The sequence below is a fragment of the Cervus canadensis genome, chromosome 18 (assembly GCF_019320065.1).
Source record: "Cervus canadensis isolate Bull #8, Minnesota chromosome 18, ASM1932006v1, whole genome shotgun sequence".
Taxonomy (NCBI): domain Eukaryota; kingdom Metazoa; phylum Chordata; class Mammalia; order Artiodactyla; family Cervidae; genus Cervus; species Cervus canadensis.
In genome coordinates this window covers 63,577,240-63,589,347 of record NC_057403.1, presented here as the reverse complement: position 1 = coordinate 63,589,347, position 12,108 = coordinate 63,577,240, and the positions used below count along the sequence as shown (strand labels likewise).

General features: G+C 55.1%; 1 long non-coding RNA gene and 1 other non-coding gene across 2 annotated transcripts in view; both read right to left on the bottom strand.

The window, feature by feature from the left end:
• Positions 1-12,108, bottom strand: part of LOC122420556 — a 250,652-nt gene that overhangs the window by 152,107 nt on the left and 86,437 nt on the right. The gene's annotated exons all lie outside the window — the stretch shown is intronic.
• On the bottom strand, positions 5,540-5,643 carry LOC122421788. The gene has a single exon (XR_006263605.1). It is a non-coding gene; the product is annotated as a U6 spliceosomal RNA (small nuclear RNA).

Sequence of the window (12,108 nt, the reverse complement as noted above, 5' to 3'; positions counted from 1 at the left end):
CTCTCAGCAACACCTCCACGCTGCCGACCTGCCAGATGATTTTAGCTCCCGGGGCTCAACACAACTCTGACTGATGTTAAGGAAAAAACTATGTCACGTTAAAGACGGTAAAGCAGGCTTTATTCAGGACCATTGCGGTAGGCTCAGGGACCCCGCAGTGGGGCTTTGCAGGGGGAGGAAGAGACAGGCCTCAACTCTTAATCCAGCCTGGCCGCGTGGGGGTGAACAGCCAAGGACACGGAAGGGCACATCAGGGGTGGCGGGGGTCTGTCTAAAGCGATCCAGCAGGATTCTTGCCGAAAACAGGCCAGGCTGATCAGACATCACAGGGCGGAGGAGGGGGAAGAACCTGGTTAGGTATCACAGGTGGGACGATCTTATTAACCTTCTCAGCGCTCTTGCTAAAACTAGATTCTAAAAGGAAGTGCACAGATGGGCCTAGGAAGTTCAGAAGCCTGACTAGAGTTTGGTTAAGCAAAGAATCTTTGTCGCAGATACCACCCTGAGGGGCTGTGGCCCGTGGAGTTGGCGGAGCACGCTGCCCAGCAGGGTGGCTGAGGCAGATGGCACGGTGAGCTCTGGGAAGCAGAGTCAAGTTCTGAGGGCTCTGCCCACCCCTAGCCCCAGGAAGACCCTCTAAACCAGCCCTTCATGTCCACTGAGGCTTGATGCTCCAGGGCGGGGTCCCAGGAGCGACTCCTAGCCCTGAAAGCAGGGTTTGTCTTCTCCTCCCACCCACTCTTCTTTCAAAACTGCCCATGAGTTGTCTTATCTGAAAATATTTCCCAGAGAATATTGCAGACCTCCACAATTTATGGAGAGTCCCACTCTTCAGAAACACACGCACACAGGATGATTCGTCAGGTGCAGTTACCTTTGTCTGAAATGCCTTTCTCCTACTTTTCCATCCAGCAAGCTCCCACTCATCCCTCAAGACCTCACTCATATGACACCTCTTCTGAGAAACCTTCTGTGATTTCCCTGGGCAGAGGACAGAGGGCTGTCTTCTGGGCTTGTTTTAGCTTGGGTTGTACTTCTCCTTGTATGCTGACCACAGGTTCACACACTATGGTTCATGGGTCAGATCAGATCCAGCCTGTCCCTTATTTTGGTAAAATATTATTAGAATTATCCAAACATTTGTTTATACACCGTCTGCGGCTGCTTTCCTACTACAACAGCAACGAGACCATGTGGCCCACAAAGCCAAATGTCTATTAATGCTGTCTCATCCTTTTCAAAATGTTTGCCTACCCTTTCCCTCGACCATGAGCTTCTCAAGATCTAGGACAAGGACCAGGACTGCTTGCTTCTGACCTGCAGCCACGGCCAGGAGGAGTCACACACAGCACTTGATAAAAGTCTGCTGAATAAATGAACAGATAAGTGAAAGGAGGTGTTACGGGTTCACCCCAAGCTTATGTTTGCAATTTCATGCATGGGACTAGTTCCCCAGAGGGCTCAGAGGAACTTTCAGGGTTTCAAAGTGCACTAGCAAGGAGGAAGAATTCTGGGTTTCAGGAAGTGTGGGCAACTCTGACATCGCCCTGTCCCATCCTCAGCTCGCATTTTCCCTCCAGCAATTGCAGGAGCAACCAGCTGCCAGCTGGGGCTGCTGGCAGTACCTGCTCCCACAGCCATCCACATCACTTGCTCTCTGTTTGGGCCCTCTGTTTCTGCCCCCTGAGGTGCCCGGGAAGGTGCTGGGCCATTCCGGTACACACCCACCCTTGGAAGTGCAAGGTAGTCAACGCCCCTGGCAACTCCCGGCCGGTGGGGGAGGCACACCCACAGATGAACGCTTTCTCCCTTGGACACCTCAGGGGGGCAACTGACGCACTTCCTACCCAGTACCCCAGAGGGTCCCCAGGTAAAAAGAGCCCCACTGGCCCACAGCGACTTCCTTCCACCCCTGCTTCACCTTCCCAGTGAGCCACTCCTGCTCCTGGAATCACGGCCCCAAATAAATCCCCTGCGCGGAAGCCCTTGGTCTTGGCCACACAGGTGAGGCAGCTCCACCCAGCTGCAGTGGGACAGGAAATCAGGACCTTCAACCGTTTAACGCTTTCAAAGTCTCCACAGAGAGTGAGCAGGGCGCCAGCTTCCAGAGGGTGCGGCCGCAGGGCCCCACGGGCTGGGTGGCTGCAAACAGCAGGCACGCGTGCTCTCCCAGTTCTGGAGGCGCCTACGGGGCTGCACGTGTGCAGAAGGCCGTGAGAGCACACTGCCCTGCCTCCTCCAGCTGCGAGTGCCGGCTCAGGCAGCCCCAAACTGCCCGTCTTTCCATGGACCTCTCCTTTCTCTGATGACCCCAGTCACTGGATTTAGGGTGTGTCCCAAAAGGCTCCGGGAGAGGGAGGTTCCAACTCTCCAACCAACCCACTCAGAGCTTTCAGGACCATCCTCCACAGGCCAGACACTGATGTCCCCTGGCCCTTGGCTTGCGTATCTCTTGAGAAACTTAATTTGCCAGCAGGTGATGAAATCGCCCCGTGTGGGGCAGTAAGGTCCCCATCATGACCACTAGGCCTTTCAGAGCTCTGAACTTCCATGTCAGTGGCTGAGATCTCTCAGTAAATCCCTCCTAAAGGAGTAAGTGGACTTTGGCATGAAGGCGGACACAGATTCCCTGCCCCTTGCCTGACCTCCCTGACCCTGGGCTTCCCTTGTACTGCCCCTCATTTCTCTGACCTCCAAGGAGAGGGCCTGCACCACAGATGGAGAAGGGAAGCCGAATCCTGAGCCCCGGTGGGTGAGCACTCCCTGCAGGGCTTCCCTGTGTGTCTGTGACGGTCGGTGGTCAAGTGGGAGATGTCTGGCCCTCCCCTGATCCCCTCCAACCTCTGAGACCCGCACAAAGTCTCGTATGCAGCAGGAGCTTAGCATGGACTTACTGAATCGTCAGAAGGTAGCCTGCTGAATTGTCTAGGCCCCGCCTCAGGGAGCAGCCAGGGGCTGGAACTGGTGGCCAGCTCACAGAGCAGACTCTGAGTCAGAGGTCTTTCTGTCTGATTGGATTTTTCCTCCTGATTCAATCTGTAAACAATAAACATTTAATTTGTCTCACAATTACATTGAAAGGCAGATAAACCCTGGTAAGCCTTCATCCGGCATTCTGGTTTCTAATCTCCCTTTATCCTCTCTCTCTTGCACATGTGTGTGCACACACACTGAGTCTCTGGGGCAGGCAAGGGAAGGCAGAGTGGGGACCCCACCTCACCTGCCATCTCCAGCGCAGCACCCAGCTCTGGCCATGGAGCAACCACAAGACGAGGCCGGGTGTGGGGCCGGTCATCTCGCCCTTTGCTCAAGCTCTGGCTGGACCCTGAGTTGTGGGACTTTTCAGGACCTTTGGTATATTTAATGCGCTGTTGCTCTCCATGTGGGGAGCAGCTTTCCCTGGGTGCATTTAATTATAAAAGGTGCAGCCCAAATCAGTCAGTAAAGGAGGAGACAGGAAGCAAGGCCTGGTCCACCTCTGCAAAGGCCAATGACATCCTACTGTGACATCTTTGTCCTGCCCTCTGAGCAGCAATGGGGGTCCTGCGCACAGTCAGGGGCTCTCTTACCAGAGTTGGGGTCCTCCCAAGGACAGCTCAGACCACCACGGAGGGGAGAGACACCAGCTGCAGGGTCAGAACATCTGATTTCCGAAGCCCACTCAGGCGCTCACCAGCAGTGTGATCTCAGCTCAGCCCTCACCCTCCCGGGGCCTCGCCCCCTGGCCCCAGGACTCAAGAACAGCACTGTCAGGTCTGTGGCTGCAGCGAGTCACCACCTATACCACCGGTTGGGAAGCAAGCCCAGAGTCTTTGGCGCACACTCCCTGCCCTTCTGGGGCAGGCTGCACCACCGTGGAGCTGCTGCAGCGGCAGGAGGAAGCACAGCGGCCCAGCGCAGGACCGCCTGTGACAGCTCAGAACCTCCTTCTCCCAGCCTGAGGCTCACAAATGCAGTCGTTTCACTTTCCATAAGGAAACGTCCAGTCCTCGCTAGGACCAAGGATCCCCTCTCCCCGGGACCTCCCGCAGGCAGGCCGGCCCCTCCTCTTTTCCATGCATTTGGCCTTTCCGGGACTGCTGGCCCAAAGCCAGGGACAGTCCAGGCTCCTCCTGCCTGCGTGTGGCGGGCAGAGGTGTGCAACTTCGGGCATCTGTGCTCAGGGCTGTGGGCGCAAAGCTCTGCACGTGCACTCCAGGGAACACGCGCACCTGGGGAGGTGGCCTGTCATCCGCCCTGACTCCTCCCTTGCCCGGGAAGCTCCCAGCCTCTCCAGACAGGGTCCTTCTTCCCGTCAGCATTCCTGGAAGCTCAGTGGCCTAAGCCAGACCGATGAGGCTCCTTCCTGGGCCTTTCCCACCAGTACGACAGCCGTCCTTCTGTCCCTTTCACCCTGCGGCTGGGAGAGTGAGCTGGCGTGTGTGGGGACAGCCGCCCTGGGGAAAGGAGGAGGAGGAGGGGAGCCCAGTGTCACTCCTCTGTGAGGCTCAGCTCCCCTCAGACTTGCGCCCAAGCTTGTCCACCTCGGGCTCTGCTGCCGCCGGGGACCTCGGGTGGCTCCCGGGCGCCTTCCCTCTCCCGCTTCTGCCCAACCGGGAAGGGCCCAGGGGTCCGGGGGTGGGGGGGCCTGTCTCAGCGGGAAGCCTCAAGCTTTCCCTCTCGGGCACATTTTGCCCATCAGTAAGGTAACCATATTGCTCCCTACGGTCCCCGGGTGCCTTCCAAACCCAGAGGGCAGCAGAGAAGGGTGCCCGGCCAGCACCGCCCACACAATCCCTACTTCCTCCTGTGGGGCCGTGCGTAAGCGGCTTGACCTCTCTAAACCTCTGTTTGCTCCATTATGACCCTCCAATAACAATGGCCCTGTCCCCACAGTGTCAGGAAAATGGAATGAGCTGGGCTTCCCAGATGCTCAGCACGGTGCCCGCCGGCCGAGAGAGCTTGGCACGGGAAGCTGTAATTGTCCCAGCTGCTCCGAACTCTGAGTCTAAACCCCAGCAGGAGCTGGCAGCTCCGATCGTCTGGGGCCTCCTCTTTCCCAGATAAAGGGCTGAGATGCTGAATAATACCTTTTCCTTTCAACAGAAATGGCCATAGGAATATTAAAAACCTATCCCCACCCCGAGAACCCCACCAACATGCATGTGCACTTGTGTGCATAAATACGCTCACACACTCACAGGCTGCTCTCATGTACACACTCTCACACACATGCCCGTGTGTTTACACACATATCTACACCCACACATGTGCTCCCATACTCACATGTACACACGTCTTCACACACTCAGGTATGCACATAAATGATCACACATGTGCACAGCCATATGCATGCACTCGCATGCACACACAACATACACATGTATGAACACACACTCAAAGGCACACACCTGCCCCCTCCTCTCTGTTCAGAATGTACTAGCTGTCTTTTTAGTTCAGTAAGTCCCTTTAATTTTTTTTCTATTTGAACCAAATTTTTATTTTATTTTTTTTTCCATTTATTTTTATTAGTTGGAGGCTAATTGCTTTACAATATTGTAAAACTATGGAACGCTTCACAAATTTGCGTGTCATCCTTGCTCAGGGGCCATGCTAATCTCTGTATTGTTCCAATTTTAGTATATGTGCTGCCGAAGTGAGCACAGTAAGTCCCCTTTTTAAGCTCTCAGTGGAGGGGGTTGCACACAGTCACACTGAGACCTTATATGCCAAGTCCCAGCCCTGGAGCCAGACTTTATGACGGAGTTGTAAAGCTCTGTTGATGGGAGTCAGTGGTGCTGGAGCAGACACGGGTTCAGCAGAAGAGGGGCCGGTGCGGCCCTATCAGAGCAGCGCAGGCAGAGGAGAGCCAGCCCACAGCTCACTAGACGCGGTGAGGGGCAATTATGAATGTCGGCCCTGATGGTTTTCTACCTCTCTTATAGAAACCGTCGTAGGTTCTCCTAATATCTGGTCAATTTTCTCTCAAATTAATGGAATTTCCATCCTATAATATGTGGATATTCTGCTCGGGCTCTCCAAAGGTACACAAGACTCTGCAGACGCTGGCCCTCCCCCGACAGGGGCTGCCGCCAGCCCTCTTACCACACACACTCCTGTTTTCTTAATCACTCCTTTATAAATCATGACATTCCTGGTCGTTCCAGCTACCTGTAGAGGTGATGGATTTGCTCGGAAGACTGGAGCACAAAGCCTCAGCCCCCACTTCTGAAAGGAGGTGGGGGCTCCCTGTGCCCCAGGAACTCGGATTTCTGAGGCCAGTAACTGCTCTCAGAACAAGGAGAGGGAGAGGCGTGCGGAGGAGGAGGTACCCGCAGATCCGGGCTGCACCGCGGACTGTCGAGGAGGAGGGCAGGACAGCGTCTGAGCAGCAGCTGAAAGCCGGGGTTGGGGGCGGGGGTGGGCAGGCCCCTGGGCCCGCAAGGGCAGGGCCGCGGGGACTCTGGGCCCCGCTCGGAGGTGCGCTGGCCACCCGCGGAGATGTCCTCTGCTGGCCGGCTCGGCGCCTGGGCCCTGGAGAGGCCGTGGTGCTGGCCGAGCTGACTGCGCAGGGGCGGTCCCCCCGCCAGGCCCCGGAGCCGCCGGCCTCCAAGGCACACACCCGGTCCGCGAGCTGCAGGCCGGCAAAGGCACTGCCCGCGGGAGCTTCTCAGACCGACCGCGGGTCTCACCGCGGCCCCGACCAGTACTGGCCCCGCGTTCTCCTAGACCGAGGGTCACAGACAGGCAGCAGTGAGCCTTTCTGACCCATGGGTAGGTGCTCCTTGTCTTGTGCTTTATTCTTAGTCATTGGAATTAGTTAAGGTATTTTAGAATGAGATTTTCACATAGATCTTTACCTTCTTTCGGAGAAGAGGTTCACACTCCTCCAGAGCAGCATCTGACTGGAGTGACATTCCCCCACCCACACCTGCTGCCCCACACACACACTCATATACACACACTCACATGCACACTTACACACACTCACCCACGCACTCACACACACGCACGCGCGCGCACACTCGTACACACTCACACGCATGCACACTCACACGTTCACACACGCATGCACACTCACACACAGACACACACACGCACACACATGCACATTCACACACACACTCATACACATGTACACACGCACACACGCATGCAACACTCATGCACACTCACACACATACACACATGCACACCCACACACACTCATACACGCACACTCATACACAGTCACACACGCACGCACACTTACACACACACACTCACACAGTCACACACACACGCACACACTCACATGCACATTCACACACACTCACACTCATACACATGTACACACGCACACACGTGTGCAACACTCACGCACACTCACGCACACTCACAGTCATACACACACGCACACACACTCACATGCACACCCACACTCACTCTCATACACACGCACACTCACACTCATACACACACACTCATACACACACTCACATGCACACCCACACGCACTCATACATGCACACTCACACACACTCATACATACACTCACAGGCACACACACATGCACACTCACACGCACACACACACACATGCACACTCGCACGCGCACACACTCACACACACTCATACACACACACACACACACACGCACACACACACACACTCAGCGCCCTGGGATGTGACTTTCTCTGGTGTGGACGAGCCCCTCATGGCCTCAGGCATTGCATCCACCCTGCCCTACCAGGCCTGGTACAGGCTCCCCCAGTGCGCACAGGAGCCTCAGCCTCGTGACCCTGTGTCTCAAGAAGGGCACGGCGGACTGGGGCTGGCTCCACTGCCAGTCTGTTTTAGAAGTGACAGTGCCCAGCTTCTCACTCCTGGGGACCACCTGCAGTTTCCCCAGAGTCCTGCTCTCCTGCCCAAGAAACCGGAGCCCAGGAAGGAGGGCCAGGCTCCGAGGCCACGGGCCAGGCTCTGCCCCACCTTCGTCCTCCCCTCCTGCTCCTCAAACAGAGTACCCACCAGTGTCCTGAAGATGCCAGCGTCATCCCACTTCACCTGGACAGCAACTGTGGGGAGCAGGTACGACCCAGACAGTCTGAAGAGCAGGCACTCCTGGGAGGCCCCCAGCCCCAAACATCCCACTGAGCTGCACCTGCTCTCTCTTTAGTGATAAGTGCGGCCCTTTCTCACCTTCATTCATGGTGTTGGGTCTTGGGGACAGGCATGCCCCCTGCTGTATGCACCTGGGGTGCAGACACCAACATTCAAGCAGGACATACTTCTTAAGTTCTGGATAAACCTGCCCTGTGGCCTCCCTCTGACACTTTGCAGGACTGAACAGTCACAGAAGGCCAGTATGACTGCAAGGGGCCAGGTTTACCTTTCACTGTGTGCCTAGCAGAAGAAGCAGGCTGCAGAGAGGCAGCCACAGAGGGTCACTCAACAAATTAGAAGCACTTTTGTGTCTGGGACTCCAGTCCTCTCCTTCCAGGCCCAGACCCATGCTCTCCGCAGAGACATCCTGCCATGTGAAGAATGCCTTTTAGAGAAGTGATGCTATATATATATATATATATATACACATATATATGGCATTTTATTTTATATATGTGTGTATATGTGTATATACAACTATGTATTTTTTAAGAGGGATGATTTGTTATAAACTATATTCAAAATAAGGTTCAAGATATATTACCCCAGTGAGTAATCCTGGGAAAAAATGTTCAGTTCGGTTCAGTCCCTCAGTCATGTCCGACTCTTTGTGACCCCATGAACTGCAGCACGCCAGGCCTCCCTGTCCATCACCAACTCCTGGAGCTTGCTCAAACTCATGTCCATCGAGTTGGTGATGCCATCCAGCCATTTCATCCTCTGTTGTCCCCTTCTTCTCCCACCTTCGACCTTTCCCAGCATCAGGGTCTTTTCAAATGAGTCAGTCCTTTGAATCGGGGGTCAAAGTATTGGAGTTTTAGCTTCAGCATCAGTTTTTCCAATAAATATTCAAGGATTGATTTCCTTTAGGATAGACTGGTTTGAGCTTCTTGCAGTCAAGGGACTCTCAAGAGTCTTCTCCAACACCACAGTACAAAAGCATCAATTCTTCGGCGCTCAGCTTTTTTTATGGTCCAGCGTCACATCCATACATGATTAATGGAAAAACCATAGCTTTGACTAGATGGACTTTTGTTGGCAATGTCTCTGCTTTTTAATATGCTGTCTAGGTTGGTCATAGTTTTTCTCCCAAGGAGCAAGCATCTTTTAATTTTATGGCTGCAGTCACCATCTGCAGTGATTTTGGAGCCCAAGAAAATAGTCTCTCACTGTTTCCATTGTTTCCCCATCTATTTGCCATGAAGTGATGGGACCGGATTCCATGATCTTAGTTTTTTGAATGTTGAGTTTTAAGCCAGCTTTTTCATTCTCCACTTTCACTTTCATCAAGAGGCTCTTTAGTTCCTCTTTGCTTTCTGCCATAAGGGTGATATCATCTGCATGACTGAGGTTATTGACATTTCTCCTGGCAATTTTGATTCCAGCTTGTGCTTCATGCAGCCCAGCATTTCGCATGATGTACTCTGCATATAAGTTATGTTACCCTTTCCTTTATATGGACCATTTAGATTTAGAAAAGGTCTCAAACTCCAGCGCCTTCACAGAGGGCAGTCGAGTTCTATAAATGATTGCAGCAGGGTGGTATAGGACAATAGGGAGGAGTGAGGTCTGTGTACTCAAGAAGACAAAAGGCCACAATGACGCAGTCAATGTCAGCCGTGTCCTAGGGTAAGGGCCACAAGCTGCTTCTGGTGATATCACTGGAGAATAGGCATATGTCACCAGCACTTAATTTTTGATAAATGTCCCCACTTTGGAGGATGCTCCTGGAAGAAAGTTTACATGAAGATGATGTTTTATCAGAGATGAGGTGAGTCATTAAACACCTGTGCTGCACACGCTGTGGGAACCATCTAAATACAAAGGGTCCATGCAGCCCTTGTTTGTGACCACCTGTCTGTGACCCCTGAGGCAGGCTTGATGGCTCTTCTGACCTGCCCCAGGGACCTTGGCTAAACTCTCAAGTCACAGGACCCTGGTGACTGACCCTGCCCCCGGCCCCCGGCCTAGGCAAGGCCATGGATCCTGGGGGAGGCACAGCAGGCCAGGTCCAGGTGAGCAAGGGGTGGCCCTGGCTGTCTCAGTGCCTCAGAGGGCTCCTGATTGGCTCTACCTGAGGTTTCCTGGGAAGTAAGCTCGTTTGTCAGGAAGCTGACAGATGGCACAGACTTAACCGTGGTTCAGAGCCAGGCACTAGAGCAAAGGCAGGCTAAGGAGAGACCTCCACCCCCACTTCTGTCTCAGGCGCGCACATCTGGGAAGCCATGACCAGGAGGAGCACCCCCTCTGGGCGGAGGCGGGGACAGCCCGGGGTGGGCCCCACCCCCACCCTTTCCCCCGGCCACGACTCTGCGTGTCCCCCGACTGCCTCCATGCAGCCCATGACCATCTCCAAGGGAAAGACAACTAGCTGCTGCTCTGCCTATGTTAAGGGAAGCACACTGATTGAAACCGCCCACCCTGGCCAGGCACCATAGTAACCATTTGCATGAGTTGTTTTATGGCAGGAGATCCTGATAAGGAATACGGAACTGATAAGCCACCACCAGCCGGAAGAGTTCAGGAAAGGTCGAAAGGAGACACCGCGTGTCTGTCCACTTCCCAGAATCCCTCTCGCTAGCATCCGTTTTGGCTAAGCAATGCGTGCGCCACCAGGAAAGACTCTGAATTAGAATGATTGGCCAAAGACCACCCGGAAACTAATCCCATCACCATAAAATCCAAGATTGCGAGCCACGCGGCAGAGCAGTTCTCCTGGGTTCCCTTACCCTCCTGCTCTACCGGGTGCCCTTTCCCAATAAAATCTTTTGCTTTGTCAGCACATGTGTCTCCTCTGACACATGTTAGACATGTGTTAGACAAGGCCGAGTGTTAGACAAGGGCCCAGTTTCGGGCCCTGGAAGGGGTCCCCCTTCCTGCAACACCTAGACCCCACCATGTGCCTTTCAACCTTGGTGGTCAGAGCCCTCTGGCACCTACAACAGCTTGGGTCTCCAAGGGACCACCCGGCCCCTCCACCCATCCCGTGCAGCATCTGAATAGCAGGCCCCCTCCCAGCCCCTCACCTCATCACTCCCAGCCCTGCCTCTGGAGGGAACACTTCCGAGCTTATGCGGAACCCTCCTCTCTGCATTAAGAAGCTCCACGGGGCCAGCACTGAGGTTGGAGGCTGTTGGTTTGCCGCAGGGGCACGCGTCCTAATCGTAGACACAGACCCCTCACCCACCCTGCCCCTCACCAGGCCCCCTTCACTCTCTGAGGTCCAGCCTCAGGACCGCCTTGGAGTTTCTCTAAAGGGCCAGCACCTCTCCTGCCACAGAGCCTGGGCATCTCTGCCTGCCGCCTCTGCACACACCCCACCCCCAGCCTTCTTGCTCCCCTCACACACATCCCACCCCACCTTTCTGCCCCTCCATGTCTGCACACCCCGCCCTGGCCCTTCTGCCCCTCCCCTCCTCTTCTGCCCCTCCCCTCCTCTGTACACCCCACCCCTGGCCCTTCTGCCCCTCCCCTCCTCTGCACACCCCACCCCTGGCCCTTCTGCCCCTCCCCTCCTCTGCACACCCCACGCCTGCCCCACTGTCTTCCTCTGCTCCCCAGTCTCTTCGTGGTTCTTAGCCTCCCAGGGGCCGTCTGGAGACGCTCTTGGTGGTCAGAACTGGGAGATTCTTACTGGCCCCTAGTAGGCAGAGGCTAGGAGTACTGCTAACCATCCTGACACACACAGGCTGGGCCTAGCAAAGAAGTATCCAGCCCAGAATGCCTGGAGTGCTCAGGTCTGGCAACCGTCAGACCCCGCAGCCTGCCGGCCTGTACGCCTCCGCCCGCCCACCGGGGCCTCGCCCTCCTGCACAGCCCCCGGCACCGCGGGTGGGTATCCCTGAGGACTGCCGTCACAAGGGAGGCTTCAGAGGGCGAGTGTGGGGTCTGCCTCGGAAGAATGACGAGTGTGATACAGGAAGAAGCAGTGGGCTAGAATGACGAGTGTGATACAGGAAGAAGCCCAAAGGCAAGACCAGGCCA